Source organism: Notechis scutatus, chromosome 4 (assembly GCF_049901735.1).
Source record: "Notechis scutatus isolate UNSWTSFEM ecotype Mainland chromosome 4, rNotScu1.2, whole genome shotgun sequence".
Taxonomy (NCBI): domain Eukaryota; kingdom Metazoa; phylum Chordata; class Lepidosauria; order Squamata; family Elapidae; genus Notechis; species Notechis scutatus.
In genome coordinates, this window is record NC_142012.1 from 80,157,608 (window position 1) to 80,185,125 (window position 27,518).

The window sequence follows — 27,518 nt, forward strand, 5'->3', positions numbered from 1 at the left end:
TGAATGACCTTGGAAGGCTAAGCTTCAATTTTGAGCCCCAGGATCGAACTGCAAACTGTGAGCAGAATATGTATGCATGTATGTGTATTTGTATTATTACAATAGCAAAAAGAAATACAAACTAACCTCAGAGAGAGAAAGAGAAATAGAAAGAATAAAACATTCAAAGAAAGGAAAAGAAAATATATATATATATAAAGATGTGTATCACAATAAATGTAAACAAACTTAATAATTCTTCACCCTGTGTAAGGTTACAAACAAATACAATCTATATGAAAATCCATAAATCATCCTTTCAGTCCTGATGTCATCAAAAAGTCCATAAAAGATTATCAGAGCTTTAACATGTCTTATTTTAAGTTTGGTCAAAGAAACCAACTTTATACTCCTTTCCTTTGCTTCTGACAGTCTTGTTCAGTGATTTATTGGCTTGATTTCTTGGCTATGTACAATATTCTCAGGAGTCGTTGCCACCACCAGAGTTCAATACATTTCCTATTCCGCTTCTTTAAAATATAACTTTCACTTTTATACAGTGTTATAGGGAATATCATGGGTTGCATGATTCCATGATGTACAGAGACATCACAGCATTTGAATATTTTATTCCAAGAATCCCTCTCTCTCTCTTTCTATAATAATGTTAGGTTATGGAAATGCATTGTATTAATTATTTGTTTTTTGCTGTACATAATTTAAAGCTACAGCACTGAAAAGGGAGGGAGGGGGGAAGGAAGGAAGGAATCTCAGAATGGTTTAGAATTTCATTTGTTCCATTAATATGGTCCATGTATCAATAAATGTTTGCAGGCTATTATAATGACTTGGGGTGCCTGGTTAGCCTAAAATACAATTAGGTTTTTTTTTTCTCAATCACATTTTCCTTAGGAACTACAGCTTTTCTCAAAATTCTCACAAAACATTAATAACAACTTCTACCTTTTAAATTCAGTTCACTTATGCATTTCATGAGGTATCCAAAGGTCACTGCTATTTTGTTGGTCACATTGCAAAATGTAGAAGGATAAGGAGCCAAAGAACAAAAAAGAAAAAAAAATGACTTAGTTTTTAATGAGACAACCATTGATGTCTATGGCTTTTCATGGGATTCTACTATTCTCATGTTGTCAGGACCCAACAACCAAGAAATACATGTGGAATTGCTTCTCAGCAGTTCCTTTATTGTTCCTTACCTACAGGCAGAATCTTGCCAGACTAAAGCCACCATTTGCACCAACATAGATAGCCCTTAAGAACTGCCTTCTTAATTCTCTTTCTCCCAACCAAACTATCTAACTTTTGCTTTCTGGAATGCAGCTCTTCCCTGCTGGGAATCCAGACTACATTCTACCACACATATGCCACCTCCTGCTAGGTGAGCGGGAGCTGGAGATCAAGCAACGACATTAGTGTGTAGGCTCTGAATCCCAGAACCAGATGTCCTGCGAATGCCTTGAGTGGGGGAGGAGTAAGATTAAGAGAGGAATTTTTAAGGTGGAGTAAGAAAAAGTGGGTGTGCTTTTTAGACAAGAAGAGTTCTTTGGGCCACTCAAGGTGGTAGAGATGGAGAAATGGACTAATATCAGAGCCAGAAATTAAAAGGAGAAGAGTAGATGGCACAGCTTGGAGAGATGCTCTAAAGGTAAGTTCAGGGAATTTGTACTGGTTTGTATTGGATAGTTTCTATGGTATTAGTGCATTACTGTGAGTAGGTTTTTTTTGTCTTTATAATGTTCCTTAATTAGCCATGTTAGGGAGGAAACTTGAGGGGGGGGAGCACAAAGTGAAACCCATGCATAATTTATGAAATGGAATGTTTCCTAATTAGTCTTTTAGGTTAATGGTATTGTAGCTCATTCCCCCCCCCCCCCCACTGTCTTTGGCAAGGACCTTGCTTCTTCTTCCTCATTTTTAACACTTTCTTTGTGTTTGCTGAGACACACCAGGTGATCTTCTTAAGCCTTGGTGGGTGCAATGGTTAGAATGCAGTACTGCAGGTTAATTCTGCTGACTGCCGGCTGCCAGCAGTTTGATCCTGACCAGCTCAAGATTGACTCAGTCTTCCATCCTTCCAAGGTCGGTCAAATGAGGACCCAGATTGTTGAGGGCAAGAGGCTGACTCTGCAAACTGCTTAGAGAGGGCTGTAAAAGCACCGTGAAGCGGTATATAACCCCAAGTGCTATTGTTATTGACTCAGAGTTTGATCTTTCCGAGGTCAGTAAAATTAGGCCTCAGATTGTTGCGGGGTAAAATGCTGACTTTGTAAACCAATCAAAGGGGGCTGAAGTGGTATATAAATCTAAGTGCTATTGCTACCATCTTTGGCACCTTAGCAGCTAGAAAATTATCCCTCCCCACCAAGTTTCCATTCACTTTTTTAGAAAAATCCTTCTCATGTCTTTGCAAATTTATCAAAATTGGACTTCCTTACCCAAAGCCTCTCTTGATTTCTTTTCTTAGAAATGGAGGTGGAGGTGCAAAGATGATCAGGATTGGGTGGGGAAGAGAATACAGAATAACAGAGTTGGAAGGAACCTTAGAGGTCTTCTAGCCTAATTCCCTGCTAGAGAAGGAGGTACAAGAAACCATTCCAGACAAACAGTGGTGGGGTGCTGCTTGTTTAACAACTAGTTCAGGGATTGCACCCTTCATTCACATGGGCAGCTTTCAAAATTACTTACCTTCTACGTTACTTCTGGGGAGTAACCCAGCTGAGACATGGCAATCCACTCTGCCATGTGAATCAGCTAAGAGGATATAGGTAAGTACAGCGCAGGGGCGAGTGGGAGGGCTGACTTAATTGTGGGGGAGAACCGGTTCACTCAACAGCTGATCGTTGGAGCTAGAAGTTCACCTGCACCAGTCCGAACCAGGAGAATCCCACCTCTGCAGACAAATAGCTGTCTAGTCTCTTCTTAAAAACCTCCAGTGATGGAGCCCCTATAATTTCTGAAGGTTGAGCCCTTCCACTGGTTAATTGTTCTCACAGCTAGGAAATTCCTCCTTCGTGTTAGGTTGGCTCTCTCTTTGAGAAAGGAAGCAAAGGAGGAACAAAGGAGAAGGAAGCCGCCCTCAAAAGGACTCTAAAATAACATTTTTGCATTCTCAAGTCATTCCCAACTCTCCCTGGCAACCATTCATTTCTTCCAACTGACAGAAGTCTTCAATATGAAAGTGGATTGGCTTCGTTTTTCCCAGGGGGCCATGTATCTCTCCATCCGCCGCCTAGGGTAAAAGCAATGCATACATTTACAATATAAATGTGATTTAATCGACTTTCCTGTCAGCAAGAAATGGCAAGCATATCAAACAAGACCAAGATGTTAGAAGCGGAGGGAAGGAGGGAGGGAGGAGAAAGAGAAACTCATCACATTATTGGTGTGATGAGTTTCTGAGCTGGGGTTTCTTGTGAGGGGGGCAGGAAAGCCGACTGGATGATTTTATATAAGTCTTTCCCACAAAACAATAATTAAGATAATTCTGCATGACACGGAGAGAAATGTTCAGCTTTGTACGAAATGTGCCTTATGTTGAGCGAGCCGAAAACCTTCTCTATTGATTAGAATTCCTCACAGGCCTTGCAGGCAAGAGTGAAATTAATTGCACTGTGGATCATCCTTTCCTTTACTGGATTCCAAGTGTTTCTTGAGCTAAGCAATGAGAGATTTCTTTGGACAACTCTGCGTCTATACCAGGAGTCAGCAACCTTAAACACTCAGAGAGCCATTTGGACCCATTTCCCACAGAAAAGAAAACACCAAGAGCCACAAAAACCTTCCCATGCCTGACTAATTCCTGAGTAGCCACAAAATTAGCATATTTTTTCTTCTGAACCTTATTCTTTTCTCAGATTTATCAATGATTGGTTTACCGGGGTCAAAAGGCTCAATAAATCACATGCTGGCAGGTATTGCACATTGGCAGTTGTGACCAGGGGTGGGATTTAACCGGTGTAACAACCAGCTTGGTGAGTGCGCGCTTTGTGCGCGTGCACAGCATTTGCAACTCACCTTCTTTTGCCAGCTCTGTGTGTAAAACAGCTGATGCGCAACAATCTGCTGTGCTGCATGAAGCAGCTGAGCTGCAAAACCTGGAAATTAGTTGTTCCCTTCTTTTGGCAGCTCTGCACATGCACACATTGGTAACAGGCTCCAGCTGTTCTTCTGCCCCATTGATCTGCAATACCAGAGGCAGCTGATAACCGTCGGACGGCCTTGGCTCCATCTCTGCCTCCGACGTCAGAGCCTTCTACAGACTTCAGGACTGGCCCATGTTCCTCCCCAACCTCCTCACTGTCCGAGTATGCCATCAGCTCTGCTGGCTGCAGTTGGGCCACAACAAACCACTGTGATTTGCAGCATGCTTTCCCTTCTTAACAGACTGGGATGGGTCAATGCAATTGAGATGCAATTGGCTTCTCAGGCACTCTGTTCCCATGCCATGAAGGGTTTTAAAGATGATAACCCACATCTTAAATTGGACATAGGAGCAAATTGGCACCCAGTGCAGAGATTTTACATGCAATACTTAGGGGCACCCAAAACTGCTCGCATCACCGCATTCTGAGTTGCAGCTTCTAGCTACTCTTCAAGGGTAGCCCCATGTAGAACTTATTGCAGTAGTCCATCTGAGGGGGGTGACCAGGGTATGACTGATTATTACATTAGATAATTATTATTATCTAGGAGTATTATCTGGGAATCCTTTATCTGAACTACGATTCTTCTTTAACTCTTCCTCATTTTTTTTCTCCTGGGGGAGGTGAGTCTTCCACTTCCCTGTTTAGACATTATATCTCACCAAAGAGGAGAAGCATTTGTATTCATTGCTGGAATAAATTAAAGAACCAGTTATCCCTCCTTCCCACATCCGTCACCTTCTCGGTTTTCTTTTTGTTCTCCATTATCGGGCTTGACTTTATTTCCTGCCTGGCCGAAATATGTGTCCCCTTGCCCCGATGACATTTTCTGCCAACCTCTGGCTGAATTTTTTAAATAAATCCTTCTTTTAACCCGAGGAAAATATATTACATTTGAACTGCCTTTGACCAAATGTATTGGCTTTGAACTTTACACTTGAATTCTTGGCTTCAATTGCTTTGAATTATAACCTCTCTTCCCCTCTCTTGAATAAATTATTCTTCCCATCTTTTTGTGGTTTACTAACCTGTTCCTTCACTGACCCCTTGTTCTTTGTTCTCCTTGAAATTTCTGGTTGTGTCTTCCCCTTTTCATGCTCCCTTCCTTATTTATCTTCTCTTTTACCGTCTTCAATTCTGTAACCTTGCCAGTTTCTCCTGATTCCTCAAGGGGCAAAATCATCTTGGCCACATTCCAGGTCTGAGTAATTATTTTTCACTCTCCCTTTTAGTTTGGCCATTGTTTGTGAATCTTTAAGGCCTTTCTTGGCTTCCTGCCCATTAAGCGGGCCTTTCTTTGGTTTCCAGCCTCTCGATCTTTGTGTGACTTGAAATATGAAATGTAGGCATCCAATCTTTCTTTTTCTGTGGAGCACATGGCAAAAAAGCTTGACTTCTCTGAGTCAGTAGGTGAGGTTCAAACTGTATGCCTCCTGCTTATCCAGCCCTTTTGTAGGACTTCGTCCAAATTATCCCATGGCCTTCGAAGGTCATAACAATAGCAAAAGCCCTTAGACTTATATACCACCTCACAGTACTTTTACAACCCTCTTTAACCAGTTTACAAAGTCAGCATTTTGCCCTCAACAATCTGGGTCCTCTTTTTACCCACCTCAGAAGGATGGAAGGCTGAGTCAATCTTGAGCCTGGTGAGATTCGAACTGCTGAACTGCAGGCAGTCGGCAGTCAGCAGAAGTAGCCTGCAATATTGCATTCTAACCACTGCGCCACCACGGCTCTTGAAATTAAATGTTCTTTGGACCCCTTTAAACTTCCTGCTGTCAGATCTGCCTCAGCTTGGGCTTTTAAGTAAACATGATCCTTAACTCCATTTGTTGAGAAAGGTAAAGTTTACTAGAAGTCAAGTGAATTATAGCAGTGTAAAGCCAGAATGGAGAGTTTGCGCCAGACTTTTGCCAGTTAACTTTCCTCCCTTGGTCCCTTCCCATTGTTTATCTCTTACAGCTGTGAATGTGGCGTTACCTGGGCATTTATTATCCCAATCCTGTATTAGACAGGAAAATTCTGTAGTCCAGACTCACACTGTAGTACTGTCTCTCATGCAGCGTCACAAGTGTTCTATTCCTTTCCTTGGGAGTTTGTTGTCTACGCTGGTGTTTCGTTTTTTTTTTATTGCACTTGGCCAATCGCCTGATGTTTCCTTGGAAGGCTGAGAGGGAGCCCCGTTGTGGAGTACTGGAGTACTGTGAAGCCATTACTGTGGCAAGTCCACTGTGCTGTACAGTAGAAGCCATTTTAAGGCACACCCCCTCCCTGAGGGGTGTTAGGGGTGTCTTACCCCCACAGTATTTGTTTCCAGTGGGTAAGTACCAAGTTTGTTTGAAATTGCTCATATAGATTGTCTAATCAAGTTTAGAAGAGATGTTTTGGAAACAGTCAATCTATGTCTTAGCATTCTTCTCCCTGGGAAATGTCCTTGAAGACTTTGTCACTTCTCACAGGGAAGGGTTCTCACAGGTTCACTTTCCCCCAGACCTTTGCCCCTCTCTTCCAGCTCCCCCACAGGGTTCATGGCAGACTGGCAAGGAGGGGGCAGTTCTGACACCTGCAACTCGTTTCCTTGTTCCTTCCTTGTTCTTGGCCCATCTCCTTAAGCTTATTTCAAGAATCTTTTTTCTTCTCTAAACTTTATAGGAGACAATTGTGAATGCCAAACTTCATTTTGTCCACTTTCTGAATTTCTTGGACATGCTCCAAGGGTATTGTTTACAGTGGCCATTTGGTTTTGGTGAGCTGCTGGTCACTGAGATGCTTATGAACTAGAAGTGAGATTTCTGCTGAAAAAGGAACCTTGTTTTAAAGTTTTTGAAAGAAATATTGGTAAGAGACAGAAATAAAGATAAAATGAATAGCACCACATTAAGATATTATGTTACAGTGGGCAATTTTGCTGCTAGAAATCTTAGGAACTGCTTCACTCCCAGAAAATGTGCTGGAGCTGCTATGGAAGATTAAATAAGATATTTGATAAAGCTAGATATGATGCTTTACAAACTATTAAAGAAATGTGATTTTCTGTTTTAATACACTCTGAAAAGCCTAAGCAAACATTAATGGAGATGATGGGAGACCATCCATTTCTGAACAAAGAACTGAGTCATAACACTTTATTAAGAAAATATTCTCTTTGATCACTTGAAAATCTTAAATAGATTTTAAGTTACATTTTATACAGTTTATTTATTACACTACATAACTCTAGCATTTATGCATTGTTAGGATTCATCGCACAGTCAACCAGATGTTTTAGACTGGATTTGGTAATTTTATCCACCTATCGAGTCCTTATTATTGTGATTACAGGTAGTCTTCGACTTATGGCTGCAACTGAGCCCCAACATTTCTGTTGCTAAGTGAGACATTGGTGAAGTGAATTTTGCCCCATTTTACAACTTTTCTCACCCCATTTGTTAAGTGAATTGCTGCGGTTCTTAACTTAGTAATATTGTTTTTTGTTTTGGTTTTTTTTGTAAAAAGTTTTTTATTTTTTAATATACAACAAATCCATTCCATTTCAATCGTATGTCGATCAGGTACATATTTCAGTTATTTAACCATTATTAATAATGTTCTTGTCAAATTTAACAATACCACAATAATCACATTTCCATGTAAATAATATATATGAAGCCCAGTATATCTATTACATTAATTTCTCTTATTACTCTATAAATATATCCAATCCCTTTTCATTTGTTCTATTTTCTATCCATCGATAAAACAAATCCCATACCCATATAATATGCAGATTCTTCTTTTTCTTTAATTTCTAGTGTCAGTCTATTCATTTCTGCACATTCAAATATTTTTTCAATTATTTTTCCGTAGAAACATTGTTAAGTGAATCCGACACTGCAACCTGTTAACTATAAAACATGTATACAAAATGTATGCCCCTTATCAGAGGCATCATGGGTAAAGAGTAGGAACATCCAAGCCTGTCGCCTTGTAGCAAGAGTCCATGCAGAAAATCTAACCAAGCCTTGGTGGGGGGTTTCGTGAGCATAAGCTTCCATATCTGCAATCAATTTGTTTCTGTGTGTGTTGTACAGGACACCTTCAAGAAGTGAGGGGAGCTGGATGTCAACTCATAAAACATTTTGTATACACATTTTATAGTTGACAACAGAGAGAAGGGGTGGGAGTTTCATAGAGCAGACAGCAGAGTGGAATCGAAAGTACATTCCATTCATATTTTCTTCAAACACTGATTAGATGACTGAAGCTTCTGCCACACAAAAATCTAATTGGAGAGCATGATTGATGACTCTCGGCTATGGGTGGTTTTCATTGGATGATACACCCAGAGGGGTGGGGGGAAAAGCAGGATCAAGGGTGACAGTGAATTATTACATATCTCAGAGTTGGCATTGCCCAAGTAAATGCCGGACGTAGAATGTTATCTTCAAATAAATCTTTTTTAGTTTTGGGAGTGTGGCTCAAGGCTCATGATTTAATTGGAGTAACTGCTGGAATCCTGACACAACCATCATAAATGAGTCAGTTGCCAAATGTCTGAATGTTTTTTTAAACTTTTTTAATTGAATATTTTATTGATTAAATTATTAAAACATTGGACATGGTGTGATCATCCTGGCATTCATTTTGCCATATATACTAAAGTATATGATACATAGCTTATATACATTTATAGAGTTAACTTATATCCATTGTCCATCATATTCCATTGTACTTATTTACATAACCTCGACTATTTGTGAACCCATGGACCCCAGCACCCCCACTGGCAGTGGTGGGATTCAAAAATTTTTATTACTCATTCTGTGGGCATGGCTTGGTGGGTGGGGTGTGGCTTGGTGGGCGTGGCAGGGGAAGGATACTGCAAAATCCCCATTCCCTCCCCACCCCACTAACCTGCTTTCCAGCTCTGTTCTCCTGTGCAGGGCAACAAAAGAAGACCCAGCTGATCAGCTGGGACTCAGGAGGCAGAGAATAGATAGGTGCGGGGCCAGTCAAAGATGGCATTTGCCAGTTCTCCAAACTATTTAAAATTTCCACTACCAGTTCTCCAGAACTGGTCAGTACCTGCTGAATACCCCCTCTTTCTGCTGTCCTCCACTGTCTTCCAGAGTGTGATGTCTCCCCTGGATGCTACCCCAGATACCTCTCCAAAAACTTTGTCAAGGACCTTGGAGTACTCATCTCAAATGATATAAGTGCTAGAGCCCACTGTAACTACATAGCCAAAAAGGCATTAAGAGTTGTTAACCTAATCCCGTGTAGCTTTTTCTCCAGTAATATCACTCTACTAACTAGAGCATATAAAACATTTGCTAGACCAATACTTGAATACAGCTCATCAGTCTGGAATCTGCATTACATATCTAATATTAATACAATTGAGAAAGTCCAGAAATATTTTTTGAGAAGAATCCTCCACTCCTCTACTCGTAGCAGAATACCTTATGCCACCAGACTTGAAATTTTAGACCTAGACAACCTAGAACTACACCGCCTTCAATTCGATCTAAGTATAGTATATAAAATTATATATTGCAATGTCCTACCTATCAATGAATACTTCAGCTTCAACCAAAACAATACAAGAGCACAAAATAGATACAAACTAAGGATAAACTGCACCAAACTTGATTGCAGGAAATACGACTTCAGCAACAGAGTGGTCAATGTCTGGAATACTCTTCCTGACTCTGTGGTTTCTTCCCCAAACCCCAAAATCTTCAACATTATAGACTGTCTACTATTGACCTCACCCCTTTCCTAAGAGGTCTGTAGGGGGCGTGCATAAGCACACCGAAACGTGCCTACCGTCCCTGTCCTATTGTTTCTTTCTTTTTTCTTATTTGTATCCATTTCATGCATTTATAGCCATGCTTATACTTATACTTGTTATCTAATAATTGTTTGACAAAATAAAAAAATAAATAAATGTCAATTCAGATGAGGATGAATCAGTTCTGGGCATATCTGGAGGGGAGTTGGTCAATGAATTTTAACAATTGTAAAATTGGGCTGCAACCTAACAAAATGAACAAACATGGAAAGGGTGTGAGGGATGCTTTCTGAATGCACTGTAGCTCTGTCATCAGTAAAGACTAAAGCTATACAAGTAAGCAAAATTCTAGGTAGTAATCAGAGATGGGTGCATGATATAAGACACTAGTCAATATTGTGAGAGACAATAGGTTATCAAGCAATTTTTCATCTGGATCAGATGGTGAAACGGATGTCTAAGTAACTTCATCCCAACTTCCCAGAAAGTTGATAAAGATAAGTGAGGCCTACTTTTCCTCTTCCTTGACCTTTCTCCTCATCTTCAAATTAAGTCAAGCCAGTTAATACTTCCAGTTAATACTAAAAGATGTCAGGATGGCTCTTACAAGCCCTCGGTAATATAATTGGGCCTCCTATTAACCATCCTGTGTACTTCCAACAGACATACAAACTTGGATATCACAATCATTCACACACATTTGACAAAGCACAACCCCTGCTTTTGTTCCAGAAGGTGGTATACATGAAGTCAGAAGACACTATGATGGCTTCAGGATACATACATAACAAAAGACTTAGATATTCCATTATCAACAGAGACTTGGAAAAAGAAAGCATGATTGGTGACTCTTTCAGTATGATATTTGCTGTTCGTGCAACAAATTGTGTCATATTTTAACGTCCTACTTTTCTTCAACGTCTGGAAAATGGTTTTGCTTGTCATGAAGCATTTTAAGCTGTCACAGCCTTGTACATTTCCTAAGGACCAGAATCAATACAAACCTCTGATTGAAAGCTCTTCTGACAGGACTTATTTGTAAATCTGTTAAGTTGAACCAATATATGTTAAAACTGGTCGGTTGTTGGATTTGTTTTGCCGGCTCATTTGGGTGTTAAATATAAATATTCCAGTGGATGATTAAAAATGGGGAAGAACTCACTTAACAACAGCCTCACTTTTTAGCAACATAAATTTTGGACTCAATTGTTGTCATAAATTGAGGACAGAATCTCCAGCTGAAAGGAGTTGTCTTAGCCAAGGGTGTTCTCAGATACTTCTGGTGCAGAGCAGAGGTGATATTCAGCAGGTTCTGGCCAGTTCTGGAGAACCGGTAGCAAAAATTTTGAATAGTTTGGAGAACCAGAAAATCCCACCTCTGACTGGCCCCGCCCCTTCTATTCTCTGCCTCCCAAGTCCCAGCTGATTGGCTGGGTCTTCTTTGGTTGCCCTGCAAAGGAGAAGGGAGCTGGAAAGCAGGCTAGTGGGGTGAGGAGGGAATGGGGATTTTGCAATAACCTTCCCCTGCCACGCCCACCAAGCCACACTCACAGAACCGATAGTAAAAAAAAATTAAATCCCACCACTGGTGCAGAGACATAAAGGAGCACAAACACTTCAAGGGAGATATTACTAGACAAGTTTGATAAAAGTTTGAAAATAAGGAAAGAAAGAGCCCAACAATTTCACCTCTAGCTTCTCCTTCAACTCCTTTCCATGTTGGAGATAATTATGGTTAGAAGAACACAATTACATATGCAGACATGGTTCACTCCGACTTAATTAATAGATTAAAAGACACAGCAAGAATTATTCAGCAAGGGCTGGAATATACTGTGGTTGAAGTATTTACAAATGGCTGGAAGGATAAAATCAGATCTCCAGAATGAAGGACGGATGTTAAGCAAAAAAAAAAGTCAGAATTTGAAACTCGCGAAACCAATATGATTTGTTAAGGTACATATATAAACTCTTACTCAAATATGACACAGAGATAGAACAAACCAAAAAAAATAAGAGAAAAAAAAACCAATGATGCAACCATGGGAAGAACCATGGGCTAAATCTATAAAGATTTAGCTACAGCTTAAAAGAAAATTGGTACAAAATGCTTTACAGATGGTATATAACTCCATCAACAATATCCAAGATAGGTATCTCATCCAATAATAAAAGTTGGTTATGCTTGAAAATGAGAAAACATTTTATCACGGTTGATATATTTGCAAACAAAAAACATAAAAACCCACACCTCAAAAATACTCAAAATAGTTAATTATTATTGTTACTATAGTATTCATATTATTATGATGAGTACTACTGTAAATATTTTGATTATGATTGCTTAGAAACAATTGTACCCAGACAACACATTGTTGGATTGAAATTGAATTTTTAAATGTTATATAAATAAAATAAATAAAACATTAAAAAATACTCCAAAGATGTATATTTTCATGAAAGAAGTATGACTCTGAATTATTTGATCTCTGAATGCAACACAAAAAAGTAGATCAAATTTTCTGAAAAGCTCCCCTGCCGGATATAAAAACTGGAGAAAGGGTCAGATTGGAAGGTGATCCAAAGTAGGTTTTCTATCAAAGGTCACGTTGATCTCACCATTAAATCATACCCATATCCAAATAATAGGGTGCATTTTAGGTTTGGTAGCTTGATTCATAGAACACAGAATAACAGAGTTGGAAGGGACCTTGGAGGTCTTCTAGTCCAGCCCCCTGCTCAAGCAGGGGACACTATACCATTTCAGACAACTGGCTGTCCAGTCTCTTCTTGAAAGCCTCCAGTGATGGAGCACCCATAACTTCTGTAGGCAAGTTGTTCCTCTGGTTGAACAGTTCTCATGGTTAGGAAATTCCTCCTTAGCTCAATGGCCTTTTAGCAGACTTCTTAAATATCTCAAGGACTTCTTTGATGGGCTTGATGGGCTTCTGAAGATGGAAGAGAGAAGATGAGGTTGTCTCAAGTGGGCATGGTATCTGTAAAAGGAAATGCTTGCTTTTATGACAGGAAAAAGATCAATATTGTAATAAGTGTAGAGTTCAGTTGTTTTCACTTAAAATATTATGATGAGTCTCAGATGCATAAAAGTCTGGCAAAAAGAAGGACAATCTTCCATGATAATGTCTAGACTGATACCAACTTATTACATTTATTTCAACTACCAGATCCTCACAATAATTACATTCTTTTTTTAAATAATTGCTTTTTATGTACAAATGGTCAAGATTGAACTGCTTTGCTTCTTTCAAACCTCAATGTTTTACAACTTGCCAATGAACTAGGGGGAAATGGAATGTGAAGAGCATGAGAGCCTGTGCAACCATCAAGGTCACCGTTGCATGTGCTGGAGAAAGAGATGGATTGTTCCCATAACAAAAGGACGTGTCATAATTGGACAATGTGATCACCCAGGGGTAGGGGGAAGCCATTGTTTAATTGGGCAAGCATTTGCACAGGAAAATCAGAGCTGGTTTTGTTTGTTCATTACCAAAATGGTGTATCCAATAAAGTTTTACTTTTGAGAAATCAAAACTCCCAAGAGTGTTTCTTTCTTTGCTAGTTGGACAGTTGACACAAACCTTGGTACATGACATGTTTTTCTCTTAGTGCAAACTCTTAACCTCGCCCCCCCCCACAAATAATTTGCTCTATTAAGCCTTCCTTTTTGGCCTCAAGGACTTCTTGATGTCCCACAAGCTTGAAGAAGTCTTTTTAATAACCTTGGAACAAAACTGGAGAGGAGACCCAAAAGGGAACAAGACAGCTTGTAATGTGATTTTTTTTGAAATGTGATTTTTAATGCTTTCCTAATAAATAGTACAATAAGGCAGACTTTTAACGATGTTTGTTATGAGTATTGGGACAACCACCTCCAGAATTCCCTGACGATATGGTTAATATACCTTCATCTTGTTACTATAGGCTATGAAATTCTGGAAGGGTTTGATTTTGACAGTCATCTGTTAGAATGTTAGACCTAATTAATTAACCTCAATATTTTCTTAGTTGCATCCAGATGCTGTAAATATGAGTGGCATGGAGCCATCTAGAAATCTAGTAGGAAGTCTTTCATGAATATTGGGAAGCAAAAAAGAAATAGAACATTAAAAAAAAAAAACCACTTCTATATTGTTGCCAAGAATTCTATGTGGACATTTTCATGAAATCTTGAAAGTCAAATGCAGCTCAAAGGAAGGAAGAATTTTAGAGATTGGTTGGATTATGGTTATTTCATTTTCTTGTTGTCTGGAAGGATGTTATCTGATTGATTCTATCTCTCTAATCTCTTCCTTATGTAAGGAAGATAAATGGAGAAGATCGACTCACAACTTTTCTTTTCCTCAACTGCCATGGTATCCAGCCAGAGAATTTGGAATTTAATTAAGAGGGAAGAGACGATGGGAGAAGGAAGGCAAGATAGGTTGGTTCTCCAAATACAGTACAAGTTACATATGAGACAGATTACTATCAATAAACTAATTGCAATGAAAAAAAGAGAGAAACATCTTGTGTTTCAAGATTTACTTCCCATGTTTGCATCGTTGTCCAGTTGAACAGAGAATAACAGAGTTGGAAGGAACCTGGGAGGTCTTCTAGTCCAACCCCCTGTCGAGCAGGAGACCATATACCATTACAGACAAATGGCTGTCCAATCACTTTTTGAAAGCCTCCAATAATGGAGCACCACAACTTCTGAAGGAAAACTATTCCATTGGTTGATTGCTCTCACTGTTAGGAAATTTCTCCATAGTTCTAGGTTGCTTCTCTCCTTGGTTAGTTTCTACCCATTGTTTCTTGTCTTGCCTTTCAGTTGTTTGGAAAATAGTTCCTTGTCTTTGTAGCAGCCCTTCAAATATTGGAACACTGCTATCATGTCACCTCTCGTCCTTCTTTTCATTAAACTAGATGTACCCAATTCCTTCAAGCATTCTTCATATGTTTTAGCTTCCAGCCTCCAAATCATTCTTCTCTGCACTCTTTCCAGAGTCTCCACATCTTTTTTACATTGTGGTTACCAGAACTGGATACAAGTGTGGTCTTACTAAGGCTTTGTAAAGAGGTACTAGAACTTCACGCGATCTTGAGTCTATCCCTCTATTAATTCAAGCCTAGGATCGCATTGGCTTTTTGGAGTTGCTGTCACACACTGCTGGCTCATATTTAATTGAGTGTCCATTAGGTCTCTAAGATCCCTCTCACAGTTGCTGGCCCTGATAACTGACTGTAGTAAGAAGTAGAAATGATTCCTTGAAGTATGTAATGAAGAACAGAAATGAATAAGGACAAATCTTTCAAATCTCCTAAACAAGAGAGCTTATAGAAAAAAGTTTGCTGTTCTGACCCAGCTCCCCAAACACAACAAACCCTCTGACGTGAACTCAAAAGATTCCTTTATTAGGAATGTCCACAGCCCCAGCAAAAAGTTTCTCTTGCAGGCGAACAAGTCCGTCCGTCCAGAAGATGAGTAGTTGTCTGCCACGTCTATTCATCTCCGCCCCATGCCTTATATCCCCAGAGCTGGGGTGGGGCTTCACTAGCAGCAGTGGCTCTTATGTCCCAAAGACCGGCCCATGGATTCCCACTGCTCTCCTCTCCTCTGCCTTCTGTGCATCCTTGTGTCAGGCATTGAACCCAGCTGTTCCTCCTCTTCCTCATCAGTCACTTCCAGACCTGGGGACTGTTGACTCTCCACCTGACGGATGACCCAGGCTCCACCTCTGTCTGTCTGTCTCTCTCTCTCTCTTACAGCTCCATTCCCTCTTTCCCCCTTGGAGCTCCCAGGTTGCCCTGATGCTGGTCCTAACTCCCACACCTCCTCCTTCTCCTCTGATTCAGCTGCTGGAGGGGCCGGTGGCTGACAGGCCACAACATTGGCACTGGCCAGGAACAAGAAAAGAGGGGAAAAAACCAAAGCAATATTTCTAAACCTTCTTCAATGGGCAGGTGAGTCCCTTATCAATGGTTTGTTTTTTTCTTAAGGATATTTAGGCTTTTTGCATAAACAGAGCTAAGCAACCGACAATATGCAATCAGCCACCATAATTATTTGAGGTCTGGTTCTGCATTTTGTATATGTCGTTTTCAAAGTCAACCAAAACGCAACTGAACTGAAAGGTATCCCATACTCAATTTTATTTTGAAATGTATGAAAAAGTCTTTTCTGTGTACAGAAGCACAAAGCATGGGTTCAGGGTGGTTACGCTAGTAGCAAGCAGAAGCCCTAATTTTGAACATTTTCTTAACTTAATCTAGTCTCATTGCTATAACAACTGGTAAAAGCATCCTTCCAGGCAATAAATTGTTTCTCCAGCAAACGTAAAACTGTATTTCCAGTTCTAAGCTGGATATTTCAGTTTATACATTCATGGAAGGATAGAAACATAAAGTTGAAAAGACTATTTAGGTCAATGACTTCAAATCTTAGTGCAGGAATTTACTTCTGTTTCTGTTGATGCACCCTAAAGCTCTATTTCTATATTTGGCCAGCCATATCATACTGTTATGGGATGCAGTGGCTAGTGATGGGATGTGGTGGCTCGGGGGCTAAGATGCTGAACTTGTCGATCAGAAAGGTTGGCAGTTCGGCAGTTCGAATCCCTAGCACCGCATAATGGAGTGAACTCCCATTACTTGTCCCAGCAGTTTGAAAGACGGTAAAAAATGCAAGTAGAAAAATAGGGATCACTTTGGTGGGAAGGTAACAGCACTTTGTGCACCTTCAGCATTTAGTCATGGCGGGCACATGACCACAGAGACGTCTTTGAACAACGCTGGCTCTTTGGCTTAGAAACAGAGATGAGCACTGCCCCTAGAACCGGAAATGACTAGCACGTATGTGCGGGGGAACTTTTACCTTTATCAAAGTCTTAGCACATATTCAGCTTGTAATCAACTAGTGTCATAAGCATTTTTAAGAGCTGTGGTGGTGCAGTGGTTAGAGTGCAGTACTGCAGGCTACTTTTGCTGACTGCTGTCTGCCTGCAATTTGGCAGTTCGAATCACACCAGGCTCAAGGTTGACTCAGCCTTCCGTCCTTCTGAGGTGGGTAAAATGAGGACCCAGATTGTTGGGGGCAAAATGCTGACTTTGTAAACTGGTTAAAGAGGGCTTTAAAAGTACTGTGAGGTGGTATATAAGTCTAAGGGCTTTTGCTATTGTTATGACCTTTGAAGGCCATGGGATAATATTGACGAAGAATGCAATATTGCAGGCTGACTCTGCTCATCCTTCCATCCTTCCGAGGTGGGTCAAATGAGGACCCAGATTGTTGTGGACAAAATGCTGACTCTGTAAACCACTTAGAGAGGGCTGTAAAAGCACTTTAAAGTGGTATATAAGTCTAACTGCTATTGCTATCTTCCTTCCTTCCTTCCTTCCTTCCTTCCTTCCTTCCTTCCTTCCTTCCTTCCTTCCTTCCTTCCTTCCTTCCTTCCTTCCTTCCTTCCTTCCTTCCTTCTTTGTGGTTAGAATGCAATATTGCAGGCTGACTCTGCTCAGTCTTCCATCCTTCTGAGGTGGGTCAAATGAGGACCCAGATTGTTGGGCGCAAGAGGCTGACTCTGTAAACTGCTTTGAGGGGGCTGGAAAGCACTGTGAAGCGGTATATAAGTCTAAGTGTTGTGGCTAGTGCTATTTTTCACAACAATTTCATATAAAAGTTCTCAAAGAGACAAACGAAGATTCAGTATTGGTGTATAGAACTGAAGGATGAGGCTCAGTTCTCAAATGCAGATAGCCCTCGACAGTTCCTCTTAGTGACCATTCGAAGATACAACAGCACTGAAAAAAGCCGACTTATGTCTGTTGTTCACATTTTTGACTGTTGCAGCATCCCCAGGGTCACGTGATCAAATTTAAGATGCTTGGCAACTGGCATGTATTTATGACAGTTGCAGTGTCCCTGGGGGGAGGGGTCACGTAATCCCCTTTTGAGACCTTCTGACAAGCAAAGTCAATGGGAAAACCAGATTCACTTAACAACCAGGTTACTAACTGAACAACTGCAGTGGTTCACTTAACAACTGTGGCAAAAAAGGTGGTAAAATGGGGCAAAATCCACTTAACAAATGTCTCACGCCTGCTATTGTGGCCCTAGATCGGGGGTCTCCAATCCCCGGTCCATGAACCTGTACCAGTCCATGGCATGCCAGAAACTGATCCAGGTAAACAAGAGAAGCCCCATCCATGGGATGTGGGCAGCCCTTGAAACCACGCTCTCTCTGGTCCATGGAAAAACCTCCCTCCACAGAACAGGTCCCTGGTGCCCAAGCATTTGGGGACCACTGCCTTAGATCAGCGGGGACAGCCAGGTTTCCAAGCCCTTTTAGAAGTCTAAGAAGGTGGGCGCAGTTCTCCCCCTGAGGGCTACGTTCTTCCAAATATTTTTTTAAAAAAATCTTATAGAACATGCTTTTCGGATTTCATAGACTCATAGATGTGGAAGGAAACAGGGTATTTCAATTGATTAACTGAGCAGGGAGCTGGGCTAGAAGACCGCCAAGGTCCCTTCCAGCTCATTCTATTCTGTTCTGTTCTGTTCTATTCTACTCTACTGTATTCAATTCCTAATCCATATTCTCTTCTCTTCTCTTCTCTTCTCTTCTCTTCTCTTCTCTTCTCTTCTCTTCTCTTCTCTCCATTCCATTCCATTCCATTCCATATTCTATTCTATTCTATTCTGATTCCTATTCCATGTTCTATTCCATATTCTAATCTATATTCTATTCTATTCCATATTCTATTCTATATTCTATTCCTATTCTGTTCTATATTCTATTCTATCTATTCTATTCTATTCTATTCTATTCTATTCTATTCTATTCTATTCCATTCCATTCCATTCCATTCCATTCCATTCCATATTCTATTTCATATTCTATTCCTATTCCTATTCCTATTTCTATTCCATATTCTATTCCATTCCATTCCATTCCAATCTATTCTATTCTCAGGATTTTTTTTTTCTTATAAGTTGGATCTCTCTTTAATGATCTTCCACCTGTTTCTTCTTGCCTTGTCCTCAGGTGCTTTGGAGAGTAGGTCAACTTCCTTTTCTCTATAACAGCCCCTCAAGTACTGGAAGGCTGCTATCATGTCCCCCTATTCTTTCTCTTCAATAACTGGACATACCTAGCTTCTTCAACCAGCCTCCAGACTCCTAATCATTTTTGTTGCTCTTCTCTGCACTCTTTCTAGTGCAATATCTTTTTTGTACTGTAGTGACCAGAACTGGGCACTGGATTCCAAGTGTGTGGTCTCACCAGTGCAGTATAAAGCAGTACCATTACTTCTAGTCTTCTAGTCCAAACCTCCTTCCCAAGGCAGGAGCCCTTAATCCATCCTGGAATAATTTCCCGGAATGAAACAGTATTCTAGGTTTCTCTCTTTTTATACACACTGTTCTGACCTCGGGTTCCCCAAAAAGCACTAAACAGACTCTTTGTCTGGGCAAAACCCCTTTTATTAAATGAAGGTTAATTTCTTGCATTCACCTTCAGCCAAAGGCCTGGCAAACAGTCTTTTCAATTAGGAGCACAGACCTTATCTAGCCTGAAGAGTTGCCAAGTAAATATTTTCAAATGCAGTGCTGACAAGGAAGGACTCAGCACAGAGCCTCTGAGATGCATAGGCAGATCTTCACACTGCTGCAGTGAATGAATAGTTTTCTGCAAAAGCCCCCTCCCCTTTTGCTCCTCTCTTAATCCATATGGGAGGGGCCATTCAGCATCCACCTGTGGCCTTACTACCACGTCAACCCTTAGTTCATAATTGTTCTTTTCTTTTGGCAGCTCTGTGCATGCGCAAGCTGGGAACCAACTCCAACTGCTCCCCCGCCTCACTGCTGTCTGACTCCGAAGGCAGCTGATAACTGCCAGACTGCCCTGGCCCCATCTCTGCCTCTGACGCAGAGCCCTCATCCAAGCCTTCCTCAGCCTCCAGAACCTCCTCACTGTCTGAATCTGCTGACAGCTCCACTAGCCACTGGTGTGCCACAACACACACACAACATTATGCAAGTCTGCTCATCAAAAAGAATTATAACGCTTAAACTCTCTGTCATTTGGGCCGATATCAATCCATTGCAAAAAACATGGTGTGCAGACACAGTACAAATGTTTCCAAATTTATTAGTTCGATGGCACTGTTGTTGTTGTTTTCGGTTCTCCTTGGAAGGCATAGAAACAAGTAGGATGATCAAGCTGAGGTTAAGTGCAGGCAGTAACCTAATATTCTCAATTTACTTGTAAAAAGACAAAGTTAGATTTTATATAAACCATTTCTGTCAAGGCTCTGCTTCTTTCCTCAAAATAGGATTTCTTGACTACATTTAAAATAAATTTATGGGCACCTGGTACATTCAGCTCCCACCAAGGTTATGGGGGGCAAACTTCAGCAAGGTGGATTTTATGGATATTTTAGACCAGTGAGACCTTGGTTTCTTGAAAATGAAGATTAATAGTGTTGAGGAAATGGCAATATAGGAATTCTTGCCTGTCATTACAGATATTCATTTTGGGCAATTCTTGATATATTTACAAGAAAAGCACCCATGGTTTTTCCAGAAAGCAAGGTGATATATTTTACCGCACTGAGCAGGCGTAATGAATTTGCATTTGCAGGTATTGTCTGAATATGAATGTGTTAGCTAGGATTAGAGGGAGGGAATAAAGAGTTGTGGAAAAACTTACAGCTTCTGTCACTTTAGATCCTGTATTTGTGTGTGTGTGTGGGGGGGAGATTATAATGAATCAAATTAAAAATATTTAATTCTTAGACAGGACCCTGATTATTGTAAAGACCTAGATCAGTTACCTAGTGTCCTCTTAAAGTTTTGCTTGCAATATGTTGGTTGAAATTGATGTGTTTTAAATTAAATGAAGTTGCTTGCCCTTGACCTAGGATAACGCTTCTGGCCAAGATTATTGGTTCAGCAGATAAAATTGGATTGGATATATTATTGCGTAAAAATCCTGCTACTCCCAGAAACCTAAAAAGAGAATTAGGCTGCCACATGAAGGAAAGACACCTAAATGTTTTTATTACTAAAGAAGAAAACTGGGGGATTGTTAGGGAATCCCATGCCAATAAAAAAAAAAGAGTACCAGGGGGAGGGGGAAGGAAAGGGGAAGAAGGAAGGAGGAGGAGAAGGAGAAAGATGAGGATGAGGAGGAGAAAGAAAAAGATGCAGAGGAAGAGGAGGAGGAGAAGGAGAAGGAGAAGGAGAAGAAGGAGAAAGAGAAGAAGAAGAAGAAGAAGAAGAAGAAGAAGAAGGAGAAGGAGAAGGAGAAGGAGAAGGAGAAGGAGAAGGAGAAGGAGAAGGAGAAGGAGAAGAAGAAGAAGAAGAAGAAGAAGAAGAAGAAGAAGAAGAAGAAGAAGAAGAAGAAGAAGAAGAAGAAGAAGAAGAAGAAGAAGAAGAAGAAGAAGAAGAAGAAGAAGAAGAAGAAGAAGAAGAAGAAGAAGTCAACAAGATGTTTTCTAGTTTAGGATAGTGTGGAAAATACTTTGCAGTATGCTGGAAACTTGATTCTATAATGTATGTACAAGGTGAACAGCTATAATAATAGCAATTTGTCTTACTGGATTGGATTTTTTTTTCCCTAAGTAAGTCTATGCTGACACCAAGAAGGTGCCTTTATAAGACCACAAATAGTGCCAATGCTGAACAAACAGTTCCCCATGTTCTTTCTTGAAGAACTCAAAACTATTGTCGGACTAGGACAGGCCTGCACTCAATGGCTGAAGGCCATCTTTAGAAATATAGCACAAAAGTCTACTGAGAAATCATGTTTGGCCCATGAGGCATTGAAAAGAGGAAAGGAAAGTAAGTTCTTTATCTGATGATGCTACTGTCAACTTCAAACTGAACCTGAGCCATTTTCCTGTTCCTCATTTGCCACCCAGAGGTTCATTATTCAGAGCCTCGATAGTTACCTAGTTTGGGTAATGAAAGGTCTGCAAGAAAACAGCCAAGCTTAGAGAGCACCAAAGACCCTTCAGTGCCTTATCAACTTTTGTCCTTTGGGGAAGAAAAAGGAAAATCTCACCATTCTGGTACCTGTTGTGAGGAACTTTCTCTAGCACTCTCTCTTTCTTTCTTTCTTTCTTTCTTTCTTTCTTTCTTTCTTTCTTTCTTTCTTTCTTTCTTTCTTTCTTTCTTTCTTTCTTTCTTTCTCTCTCTCTCTCTCCCTCCCTCCCTCCCTCCCTCCCACCCTCTTTCTTTCTTTCTTTCTTTCTTTCTTTCTTTCTTTCTTTCTTTCTTTCTTTCTTTCTTTCTTTCTTTCTTTCTTTCTTCCTTCCTTCCTTCCTTCCTTCCTTCCTTCCTTCCTTCCTTCCTTCCTTTTAAATACACAAACTTGTTTTTTTCCACTGGAAATGGCAAATGCAGCTAATGTATCCCCATTGTAGACAAACACCCCAGTGGTAGGATTCAAATAATGTAACAACCGGTTCTCTGTCCTTATGATTTCTTCCAACAACCAGTTCACCAAATTGCTCAGGAAGTTAACAACCGGTTCTTCCAAACTGGTGCACACTGGCTGAATCTCACCACTGAAACACCATCCCCTAACACACAAACACAACTTTCTTAGCATTCGTAATGGTTTTGGACAAGAGTAAAGCATCAAATAGATTTTAAAAGAATCAATATTGTTAAACTGTGTTTAATAACTGTATTTAATTAGAGCTATGGGGCCTGGACTCTAGTAGTCATCTGAATTTTTGTAGCTCTAATTTAACGAGAAAAGTACAAATAAGGCAGCTTGTCAACCAATGGGACTTTTTACTAATATATTAATTGTTGTGAATTCTTGTGAATACACACAAGGGTGCCAAATGAAAACATAACAGTGATTTATAGATCATTGATTCTCCAGAGCTATTTCTGTTGCCCACAAATTTACTTTTTTTTTTAAGGGGTGGAGAAGCAAAAGTTAGGAAGCCTGATTTTGTCATTTTTACATTTTTCTCCATTTCTTAGAAAAGACTTCTGAGAAAGCAGAAGAGTGAATTAGTTCAGCATGTGGGCAGAAGAACCCACACATGCTGAAGCAGTACGTCAGGTCCTTAGAGTGCCAGAAAACCAGAAATCTTAGAACAAGTCTCCCTCTGTTTATTTATTGCCTTTCCCTCAGGCAACGAATGGATCTGTTGTGGCCTCCCCTTCGTTCTGTCCTCCTCCTTCTCCTCCTCCGCCAAGGAATCTTGCTTAGCTGGGCGGTCTCCAATTTCACTGGTCATCTGCCAAAAGCATCTGCCAGCAGAGAAAGCTTACTGAAATGTTCTAGGATGAAAAGGTCTCCTCTTCAAAAAAATTGCCTTAAAAAGAAAAACAGTTTAATGGATAGGAGGTGGTATCCATTACCTTAAATGCTTTAAAATATGACTTGCCTCTAGACATTGTGGGTGCTCCAACACTGGGAGGTTTTTAAGAAGAGATTGGATAAAAACGGTAGAGGGCAGGGGTCAGCAACCTTAAACACTGAAAGAGCCACAAATGTCCTAACCGAAAGCCCGCTCCCCCATTCAATTCTGGAGCTGATGAAAGTCCAGCTCCTCTACCATAGAGTCTCTTCCTAGCGCAGCGTCCTTTTCCCTCTACCTGTCCTAACTGAAAGCCCTATCGATTGTGGAGCCAATCGGAAGTCTGGTTCCTCCCACCATAGAGTCTCTTCCTAGCACAGCATCCTTTTCCCTCTATCTATCCTAACTGAAAGTCCTATCAATTGTGGAGCCAACTGGAAGTCTGGTTCCTCCCACCATAGAGTCTCTTCCTAGCACAGCGTCCTTTTCCCTCTATCTATCCTAACCGCAAGTCCTATCAATTGTGGAGCCAATCGGAAGTCTGGTTCCCCCCACCATAGAGTCTCTTCCTAGCACAGCATCCTTTTCCCTCTACCTATCCTAACCGAAAGCCCTATCAATTGTGGAGCCGACCGGAGACAGGGAGCCACAGCAGAGGGATGAAAGAGCCACATGCGGCTCTAGAGCCCCTGGTATAGGGTCTCCTGCATGAGCAAAGGGTTGGACTAGAAGACTTCCAAGGTCCCTTCCAACTCTGTTAATTCTGACCTAAAAGACCAGATTAGGGACAGATCCACCTATGCACCTTTCCTCATTGGATGAAAGTTATGATGATTACATATCTTCACTGGAAGTCCTGACCAAAGATGAACTGACATTGACTGACATAACCGGAAGGTTGTTAGAAGAAGCAAGAAGACGGCTGGATAGGGACCAACTGAGGAAGAAACAACCAGAAGAAGAGGATTTGTGTTCAACTGCCTATACTGTTAGGAAATGTTTTTCTTGTGGGGCTAGGGGACATAAGCCTTGACAACAATTTGAGGACATAATTAATCAAAAAAGACTTTGTCCATTTCACATGGTTAAACTTGAAAGTGGCTGTGTGGGTGTTTTCCACTCAGCCATGTCTGAATCCGGATCTCTGTACATTACACGTTGACAAAAAAGATGTTGAGACTTTGGAAAAAGTGCAGAGAAGAACAACTAAGATGATTAGAGGGCTGGAGACAAAAACATATGAAGAATGGCTGAAGGAATTGGGTATGGCCAATATAGAGAAAAGAAAGATAAGGGGTGACATGGTAGCATTGTTCCAGTATTTGAGGGGCTGGCACAAAGAAGAGGTGGTCAACCTATTTTCCAAAGCACCAGAAGGCAAGACAAGAAATGATGGGTGGAACTGAACAAAGAGAGAAGCAACCTGGAATTAAGAAAAAACTTCCTGACATTGAGAACAATTAATCAGTGGAACTGCTTGCCTCTAGAAGTTGTCAGTGCTCCATCACTAGATGTTTTTAAGAAGAGATTGGACAGCCACTTGTCTGAAAAGGGATAGGGTCTCCTGGTTGAGCAAGGAGTTGGACAAGAAGACCTCCAAGGTCCCTTCAGGCTCTTTTCTGATTGATTCATTGCTGTTGGGAAATGTGTCATACATTCTCTCGTAATTGTGACTTTCTGAATTGGTGTCACTGACCACAAAAACTTTCCTTGTTTTTTGCTGCTGGGAAATGTGGTTTAGCAACATCGGGAGGTCCAGTTTCCCCAGCACCGAGGATTCCCAAGAAGAACTTATCGATGTACTGCTGACCAGAAACAGATGCTTGAACAGATTCTTGCAAAATAGCTTAGCATTGATTTTCTGTTCATCCCAGGAGCGGGAATTCTATATAATTTATGCAGATGATTACCCATGTGAGCATTTTTTTCCATCTTCTTTTCATCATTGTTCATGGATTTTAATGGTTTTTAACAGTTGGATAATTATGCTCTTATTTGAGAAAGACTTTAGTACCGTTAAATTCTCCAAGAGTCTTCCCTGAAGACATTGCAATTGTAATCAATATCATGTCTACTGTAAGTGTTCTGAGAATAAGCAGATGTTTGATTTGGGTGCATTTCTTCCATAAGTTCCCATGCTGTGGTTGTCTCCACCACAGAGACAGCTAAGTGTTCTGACCTAGGCTTCACAAAATCACGAAGCAGACTCCTCATTCCGACAAAACCCCTTTTTATTAAGCTGATGTGAATTCCTATCATTCACATCCAACAAAGTCCCAGCAGACAGTCTTTCAAGGGTGAATTACAACCACAGACTTTATCAGGCTTGGTGAGCTGCCAGGCCGATAGCTTCCAAGCGCAATGCTGTACCAGAAAATACTTGGCAAGGAGTCTCCAAGAGTCACAAACAAATCTTCACACTAATTAAATGAACTAATTGTCTCCTGCAAAACCCCACTCCCCTTTCACTCCTCTTTATTCCCTATGGAAGGGGCCATTCACCATCCACCTGTGCCTTTACTCCCAAATTGACCCTTGTTCCTTAGCTGTTCCCTTCTTCTGGCAGCTCTGTGCATGCAGGCTCCAGCTGTTCTTCTGCCTGATCTCCGACTCTGAAGGCAGCTGATAACTATTGGACGGCCCTGGCCCCGTCTCTGTCTCTGATGCAGAGCCCTCGTCAGAGCCTTCCCCAGACTCCAGGACTGGCCCATGTTGCTCCCCAACCTCCTCACTGTCTGAGTCTCCTGCCAGCTCCACTGGCAGGCCAGAACACTAAGCTTTCAAAAGAAGACAAGAAAGATTGGGTCCTTATCAAATTCCTGAGCCTAGAAAAGTGATGGACTCTAGCTGAAGGACTTCAGTAAAAGGTTGGACAGTTATTTGTCTGGGATGCAATATGGTCCCCGGCCTTGGGGTTGGACTAGAAGACCTCCAAACTCCCTTCTAGCCCCATGTTACTAAGTTATGGTAAGAAACTATTACTGTTTTTAAAAAGTTCTTTTGTCCCTCTGGGATACTTTGTAGCTTTCCCTGAGGCAAGCTTCCTCAAACTCATAAACCTTCACACCACAACTCCCATTATCCCCTGCCCTCACAATCAATGTCTAGGAGACATTAAGGAAAAGTGGGCTGTGCGTAGCTATGATAGCAATCAGGACTTGACAGTGAACAAGTTAAACATCAGTGTGGGAGCTCCATCACTGGAGGTTTTTAAGAAGAATCAGAATTGTCCTATCCCTTTTAAGAAGAGATTGGACAACCATTTGTGTCTGAAGTGGCATAGGGTCTCTTGCTTTAGCAGGAGGTTGGAGTAGAAGACCCTCCAAAGCTCCTTCCAACTCTGTTTTACTCTGTTGTTACAAGAACTCATGGCCTCATGTTAACTTCCCTTCATACCGCTTAATTCAGCTTCATGTAATGTGATGAAACTAGTTTATTTTTCAGGCTATTTTGCTTCTTATTGTGTGTGTTGTGTTGCTCAATCTATCACCCCCTTCTTTTCCAAACCCAAAGCTGTGCATATCTTGTAGGACTTATTTTTGTTTTAAAGACCTTAGATCAGAGGTGGTATTCAGCCGGTTCAGACTGGTTCTAACGTACCGGTAGCAAACATTATGACCAGTTCAGAGAACTGGTAAATACCACCTCTGGCTGGCCTCACCCACCCACCCCTGCTGTTCCCTCTCCTATATTCCCTTGTTTTTTTAGCTCAGAGGATTTGCGCGACAGAGCGGATTGCCACGCCTCAGCTGAGCTAAAAAGCATATCAGCTCACCAGCATTGAACAGAGGTCAGCCTCTGAGCCCTGTGCGCATGCATGGAGCGTCCATTTGCTGCTCACGCATGCAAAGCGCACTCTTATAGTACCGTTTGGAAAAAAAATTGGAAACCCACCACTACTTCAGATCTAATGAAAAAGAGGGGTGGGTGGGTGGGAAATCACACTTCTAGTGTGAATTCAGTGTAATCTCAGTCCTCCTTACGTACGATGAAATCAATAATATTTCAGCAGAAGCGTTGTCATCATGATAAACAAGAGAATGTACGCAGAACGCATTAAGTGCAGAGGTTCTGTGGAAAGGCAGCAAAACTGGAGTATCCCCATGCAGACAACAGCTGGTCAAGCCCAGCCACTCCCTTTCTAATGATCAATGGCTCTCTAATAACTTTGGTTTCCCTGTAGACATTTGTGTACGTAGCCAATGGTGGCAAACCCATGGGATGTCTCTCTTGAATGAAAGCAGATGTCATCAATGCAATGATGGAGAACGGGACTC